Source organism: Macaca fascicularis, chromosome 20 (assembly GCF_037993035.2).
Source record: "Macaca fascicularis isolate 582-1 chromosome 20, T2T-MFA8v1.1".
Lineage (NCBI taxonomy): Eukaryota > Metazoa > Chordata > Mammalia > Primates > Cercopithecidae > Macaca > Macaca fascicularis.
The window spans coordinates 28,437,348-28,445,454 of NC_088394.1; positions in this window are offsets into that span (position 1 = coordinate 28,437,348).

The following is an 8,107-nucleotide window of genomic DNA, read 5'->3' on the forward strand; positions in this document are numbered from 1 at the left end:
CCTTTCTTCATTGGAAACCCTTCTTGCTACAGCTGCTCGCAGGGACTTCTAGTTGCTAAAGTCACTTGCATCTTCCCAGTCTTCTCCCTTTTCTTTCTCTGCCGCACCTGACTGCTGGCAGGTGATGGATCAAGGCACCCAAGGCACAAAATTTAGGGAGGCTTCACCCTGCAGCTCACTTTTTTTCTTTTTGAGACAGGATCTTGCTCTGTCACCCAGGCTGGAGTACAGTGGCACAGTCTCGGCCCACTACAACCTCCACGCCCCAAGCTCAAGTGATCCTCCCACCTCAGCCTCCTGAGTAGCTGGGACTGCAGGCGCCTGCCACCACGCCCAGTTAATTTTTGTATTTTTAGTAGAGATGGGGTTTCAAAGTGTTGGCCAGGCTGGCCGGGCTTGCTTATCACCCCAGCACCTTGCTGGCCTTAATTTAGTCCTGGGCCTGCTTCTGAGGCTGCAGTGAGCTATATGCAGTGAGCTTTTTTTTTTTCTTTAGAGACAGGATCTCCAAATGTCATTTTTCTCCTGGTTAATTTTTTTTTTTTTTTTTTTTTGGATACAAGGTTTTGCTCTGTCACTCAGCCTTAAGTGAAGTGCAGTGGCCCAATCATAGCTCACGGCAGCCTCAAACTCCTGGCCCCAAGCCTCCTGAGTTGCTGGAACTATAGGTGCATGCCACCACCCTAGGCTAATTTTTTATTTTTATTTTTTGTACAGATAGGACCTTGCTATGCTGCCCAGGCTGGTCTCAAACTCCTGGCTTCAAGCAATCCTCTTAAAGGCTTTTTTCTATCTTTTGCAGGCGCTTCCTATATCCAACCCTCAGATTTTGGTGTTGCCTCAGTGTGGCAGGGACTGCTTCTCTTTTCCTTCTGGGCACCCTACTAAACTACATTTCCTAGCTTCCTCTGCACTGAGGCAGTCTTGTTCTGGCCAATGGAGTGTGAGCAAAAGATATTTCAAGACCTGACCCTAGAAGTCTTCACAGGATCCTACTCTGCCTCTCCCCTCCCATCAACTGGTCGAAAGCGGAGCATTCAAAGGCCCTAGGAGGATGACAGAACCACTAGATGGAAGGAGACTGGGTCCCGGAATAACGTTGTGGAAAGTCATGCTCCAAATGTCAGGAAATAACTGTCATAAGAAGGAAAAACCTTCTTTTGAGTTATACCACTGAGATGTGGAGGGGCTGTTGGTTACAACAGTTAGCCTGCCCTGACTATTACACTCAGATTCTCTCTACAGTTCTCTTATCAATCTACCCAGTGAATGATGTAATTTATGTATCTGTCCATCTATATCACTATTTATTTGTTTATTTATTTATTTTTATTTTTTTGAGACGGAGTCTCACTCTGTCACCCAGGCTGGAGTCCAGTGGCACAATCTTGGCTCACTGTAACCTCCACCTCCCGGGTTCAAGTGATTCTCCTGCCTCAGCCTCCCAAGTAGCTGGGATTACAGCTGCCCGCCACCATGCCCAGCTAATTTTTGTTATTTTTGATAGAGATGGGATTTCGCTATATTGTTCAGGCTGGTCTCAAACTCCTGACCTCAAGTGATACACCCACCTCAGCCTCCCAAAGTGCTGGGATTACAGCCGTGAGCCACCAGCCGACTCTTAAATCTATATCTTCTATTCTGAGTTCCCTCTCAAGCTCCAGGCCTCTGCTCTTTTTTTGTTTTTGTTTTTATTTTTGAAACAGGGTCTCACTGTGTCACCCAGGCTAGAATGCATTGGCATGATCACAGCTCACTGCATCCTCAACCTATAGGGCTGAAGTGATTCTCCTGCCTCAGCCATCTGAGTAGCTGGGACTACAGGTGCATGCCACCACGCCCATCTGACTTTTCTATTTTTAGTAGGGACAGGGTTTCGCCATGTTTAAAGGCTGAAGCAATCCTCCTGCCTTGGCCTCCCAAAGTGCTGGGATTACAGGTGTGAGCCACTGCACTCGGCCAATAAATCTATTTCAAACCCAACCTCTTTCACCTTCCAGACTGCCACTGTATCCATCGTGGGTTAGAATAATATTATCATTTCACACTTCCTCAGAACATCCTCCTGGATGACAAGGTCAACTCAAAGGACAGCACTGGGCCAGGCACTGTGGCTTGTGCCTATAATCCCAACAGTTTGGGAGGCTGAAGCAGGAGGATCACTTGAGTCCAGGAGTTTGAGACCAGCCTGGGCAACAGAGTGAGACCCCATCTCTACGAAAATAAACAAATAAGGCTAGGCGCGGTGGCTCACACCTGTAATCCCAGCACTTTGGAAGACCAAGGCAGGCAGATGACCTGAGGTCGGGAGTTCGAGATCAGCCTGGCCAACATGTTGAAACCTTGCCTCTACTAAAAATACAAAAACTAGCCAGGCGTGGTGGCGGGCACCTGTAATCCCAGCTACTTGGGAGGCTGAGACAGGAGAATTGCTCAAACCTGGGAGGCAGAGGTTGCAGTGAGCCAAGATCGCACCACTGCACTCCAGCCTGGGCGACAGAACAAGACTCCGTCTCAAAAATAAATAAATAAATAAAACTGTTCTTTGTACATGAATGTATTCATCCCTCCATTCAGTAAACACATATGAGGTAGCTACCGCGTGCCGGGCCCTGGGCTCTGGAACTACAAAGAGGGCACGTGGCCTTGGAGGGGCTCACACCCTCACATCACCACAGCCAGATTATTCATGCTGTCGCAAGGGGCGCTGCAGGAGCAGAGAAGGAACACAAAGTCTGCGTGGGGTGGGACAGCAAGGGCAGCTGCACAGAGCCGGTGATATTTGAGCTGAATCTTAACGGTTGAGGAAGAGTTGGCGGGAAGTCAAGGCATTTATTGCCAGCCAGCTCGGGGAGGGCTGGCTTCAGGCAGAGCTCAGGCAACTGAGGGAGAGTCGGTGATTCTCTCCAAGGCCAATGCGGAGCCTGCACGGCTTGCCTAGGACCCTAGTTCAGCTGGGCTGGTGATGGTGCAGTGGGGCAGGCAGGCTCTGAGCTCCAGACTGGGCAGAGCACACAGGCACCTGCTTGCAGCTCATTTTGGGGAGCAAGTTGACTGTCTCCAAAATAACCTGGGTTTCCATTGTCTAATGGCCCTGCCCCAAACCTCCCAGAACTTGGTGGTCACCACCGGGTGGGCTCCTCAGCCTAAATAATAGCCTTTTAGGGTTTGAAGATTTTCTCTCTACTTTTGTTTGGGTCTGCTTTTGTTACCGCTTTGGGAATTTAGAAACTTTTGATTACATTCTTCTCTCTCTCTCTCTCTCTTTTTTTTTTTTTTTTTTTTGGAAGACAGGGTCTTGCTCTGTTGCCCAGACTAGAGTGCAGTGGCACAATCATAGCTCACTGCAGCCTCGACCTCCTCGGTTCAAGCTGTCCTCCTACCTCAGCCTCCCAAGTAGCTGGGACTACAGGTGTAGTCACCGACCCAGCTAATTTTTTTCTTTTTTTGAGAGACGGGATCTCGCTATGTTGGCCAGGCTGGTCTCAAACTCCTGGGGTTAAGCAATCCTCTCACCTCAGCCTCCAAAAGTGCTGGGATTACAGGTATGAGCCACTGTGCCCTGTGTTGTTTTGTTGATAGTGCTGTGTGATCTGTCTCCTGCCACACGAGTCTGAACTTGGTTGCCCAGAGATAGGGTCTGTTTCTGTTCTGTTCCCTCTGCCCAAGGGCTAAGGGCTCAGAGCTCACAGGAGTCACCTCTATCCGCAGCCCTCAGGTAGCCCATCCTCCCTTCCCCAGCTTCCCCTTCCCACTCGAACATGGTCAGGGGTCACAAATGGGGATGCAGGCCGGGCTCTGTGGCTCACGCCTGTAATCCCAGCACTTTGAGAGGTTGAGGCGAGAGGATCACTTGAGCCCAGGAGTTCAAGATCAGCCTAGGCAACATGGTGAGAACCCATCTGTACGAAAAATACAAAAATTAGCTGGGTGCTGTGGCGTGTGCCTGTAGTCCCCGCTACTTGGGAAGCTGAGGTGGGAGGATCACTTGAGCCCAGGAAGCGGAGGTTGCAATGGGCCGAAATTGCACCACTGCACTCCAGCGTCAGTGACAGAGGAAGACCTTGTCTCGAAAGAAGGGAAGGGAAGGGAAGGGAAGGGAAGGGAAGGGAAGGGAAGGGAAGGGAAGGGAAGGGAAGAAGGAGAGGAAAAGTGGGTGGAAGTGTACATTTTCAGAAATGGAATGTCCTTAGAACCATATTCCTGTCTGCAAAAGTGAACTCCATTCACAGATTTCTCAAGACCTTCCCCATCCAAATCTTGCCATCTGGATTTTTCACTTTGGATGACAAGGCTTTATTTGTAAACATGATCTTAATGTGTACTTTTAAGAAAAAAAATGGAGGCCAGGCGCGGTGGCTCAAGCCTGTAATCCCAGCACTTTGGGAGGCCGAGACGGGCGGATCACGAGGTCAGGAGATCGAGACCATCCTGGCTAACACCGTGAAACCCCGTCTCTACTAAAAATACAAAAAACTAGCCGGGCGAGGTGGCGGGCGCCTGCAGTCCCAGCTACTCCGGAGGCTGAGGCAGGAGAATGGCGTAAACCCGGGAGGCGGAGCTTGCAGTGAGCTGAGATCCGGCCACTGCACTCCAGCCCGGGCTACAGAGCAAGACTCCGTCTCAAAAAAAAAAAAAAAAAAAAAAAAAAGAAAAAAAATGGAAACATTTTAAAGTATAAGATGAAATATAGTACAGTGCATGTGTGTGTGTGTGTGAATTCTGTTATTTAAGACTCTGTTGGCCAGGTGCAGTGGCTCATGCCTGTAATCCCAACACTTTGGGAGGTTGAGGCGGGTGAATCACCTGAGGTCAGGAGTTTAAGACCAGCCTGGCCAACATGGTGAAACCCCGTCTCTACCAAAAATACAAAAATTAGCTTGGCTTGGTGGCACGTGCTTGTAGTCCCAGCTACTCGGGAGACTGAAGCAGGATAATCACTTGAACCCGGGAGGTGGAGGTTGCAGTGAGCCGAGATTGTGCCACTGCACTCCAGTCTGAGGGGCACAGCAAGACTTTGACTCAAAAAAAAAAAAAAAAGGAAAAGAAAAAGAAAAAAAAAGTATGCAATGTGCTGATAATTAACTTTTGCAAAACAGGAAAAAATGTTATTTTACTGTCTGGAAAAAATAAATATGTCAACATGTTAAACTACCCTTCTTCACCCCTCACCTCCAAATAAAGTGCATAGCGTATTTAGGGAGCAATAGTAATTTGATGGGGCTGGATAGCAAAGACTGTCTGTACCAAGGGCTGACCAGGCAGGGGTGGTCAGAGGAGAGATCGGGTCCGGTCCCAAGGGTCTTATTTGCCGTGCTAAGGAAGGAGTGTTCCACTCTGACAGCCTTGGGGATACAGGAATATCACCCAGACAGAGCAGTCTTTTATTTTATTTTATTTTTTAATTTTATTATTATTATATTTTGAGACAGGGTGCCACTCAGGCTGGAGTGCAGTGGTGTGATCATGGCTCACTGCAACCTGGGCCTCCTGGGTTCAAGTGATCCTCCTACCTCATCCTCCTGAGTAGCTGGAACTACAGGTGTGTGCCACGATGGCCAGCTTTTTTTTTTTTTTTTTTTGAGACAGAGTCTCATTCTGTCCCCCAGGTTGGAGTGCAATGGCGTGATCTTGGCTCACTGCAACCTCCAACTCCCGGGTACCAGCAATTCCCCCGCCTCAGCCTCCCGAGTAGCTGGGACTACCGGTGCACACCACCACGCCCGGCTAATTTTTGTACTTTCAGTAGAGATGGGGCTTCACCATGTTGGCCAGGCTGGTCTCGAACTCCTGAACTCAGATGATTGGCCCCCCTCAGCCTCTCAAAGTGCTGGGATTACAGGCATGAGCCACTGCACCCAGCCCATAGTGACCTTTTAGAAGGGTCCCTGGGACCATCACTAGCAGAGAGTGGAAGGAAATCAGAGGGGAAGTGTCAATAGGATCCTGGTGAGGTGTGATGAGGACTGAAGAGAAGGAAGGGATGCAAGGGCCAGTAAAAGAAGAGCCAGGGACTTGGCACCTGGAGAGCAGGAATGGGGAGAGAGTGGGGCTGCACGGTGGTCCTAAGGCGTTTTGCCTTGGCCACCGGAACGATGCTACTCACCACTCTGGGGACCAGAAGGGAGGAGAAGAGCAGACTTAGGTGTGTTGACGTCACCACTACTTCCAGAACGCAATTCAAACTCTCAGCAGAGCACAGTGGCTCACGCCTGTAATCCCAGCCCTTTGGGAGGCCGAGGCAGATGGATCACGAGGTCAGGAGATCGAGACCATCCTGGCTAACATGGTGAAACCCCGTCTCTACTAAAAATACAAAAAAATTAGCTGGGTGTGGTAGCGGGCGCCTGTAGTCCCAGCTACTCGGGAGGCTGAGGAGAATGGTGTGAAACTGCGCGCCACTGCACTCCAGCCTGTGCAACAGGGCTAGACTCCTTCTCAAAAAAAAAAAAAAAAAAAACCACCTCGGAACTCAATTCAAACTCTTGACTTTTCATAGCACGGCTCCAGCCTCCACTTGCAACCTCATCCTTGACCACTCTCCTCAAACCAGACACCCCCAGGTGACCCCCTTGAACACTTTTTGACCACTATTTTTTCATACTGTAAAAGTAACAGATATTTATTGTATGAAATTCGGAAAACACAGAAGAGCATAAACAAAATAAAAATCACACACAAACTCACCACTTTCGAGATAAGCATGGTAAACATTTGGAATGGTTCCTTTGTTTCCCTATAAGTGCCTATATGGTTAGGAATTTTTATTACAAAACTAGAATCATATGTATTTACAGAGGAGTAACTTGCTTTTTTCCCCACTTAGCATTATATTGCTGGTATTTTCCAAAGTCATTACATAATTTTCAAAAACATGACTTTTAGTGACTGTAAGTTCAATAAGTCATTTACAATTATTTTCATAACTAATATATTTAATCTTATACCATATTTTATATTTTCTTTTTAAAAATTTTTTTCCGAGATAGAGTCTTGCTCTGTCGCCCAGGCTAGAGTGCAGTGACACGATCTCAGCTCACTGCAATCTCTGCCTCCTGGTTTCAAGCAATTCTCCTGCCTCAGCCCCCCAAGTAGCTGGGATTACAGCTGCATGCCACCATGCCTGGCTAATTTTTGTATTTTTAGTAGAGACAGGGTTTCACCATTTTGGCCAGGCTGGTTTCAAACTGGCCTCATGATCTGCCCGCCTCGGCCTCCCAAAGTGCTGGGATTACAGGTGTGAGCTACCACACCTGGCCATTTTCTTTCTTTTGAGACAGAGTCTCACTCCGTTGCCCAGGCTGGAGTGCAGTGGCATGATCACAGTTCACTGTAGCCTCAAACTCCCGGACTCAAGCAATCCTCCCTGCCTCAGCCTCTTGAGTAGCTGGTACCACAGGCGCACACTACCACACCTGGCTAATTTTTCATATCTTTTGTAAAGATAGGGATCTCGTTATGTTGCCCAGGCTGGTCTCCAACTCCTGACCTCAGGTGATCTGCCCGCCTCTGCTTCCCATAGTACCACCGCATAGCCACCGCACCCCTGATCTCGGCTCACTGCAACCTACACCTCCTGGGTTCAAGCGATTCTCCTGCCTCAGCCTCCCAAGTAGCTAAGATTACAGGCACCCGCCACCACGCCCAGCTAGTTTTTTGTATTTTGAGATGGGGTTTCACCATGTTGGTCAGGCTGGTCTTGAACTCCTGACCTCAGGTGATCCACCCACCTCGGCCTCCCAAAGTGCTGGGATTACAGACATGAGCCACCACGCCCGGCCTCCTCTATCTCCTTTTTTTGTTTTCCTTTTTAGTCTTAAAATATCCACTGCTTCTTTTGCTTTGCTTTTTCCTCCAGAGAATTAAAAGACATCTATTGCCAGGCGCGGTGGCTCATGCCTGTAATCCTAGCACTTTGGGAGGCCGAGGCATACGGATCAGCAGAGGTCGGGAGTTCAAGACCAGCTTGATCAACATGGTGAAAGCCCATCTCTACTAAAAACACAAAATGATCTGGGCTTAGTGGCACATGCCTGTAATCCCAGCTACTTGGGAGGCTGAGGCAGAAGAATCGTTTGAACCCGGGAGGCGGAGGTTCCGGTGAGCC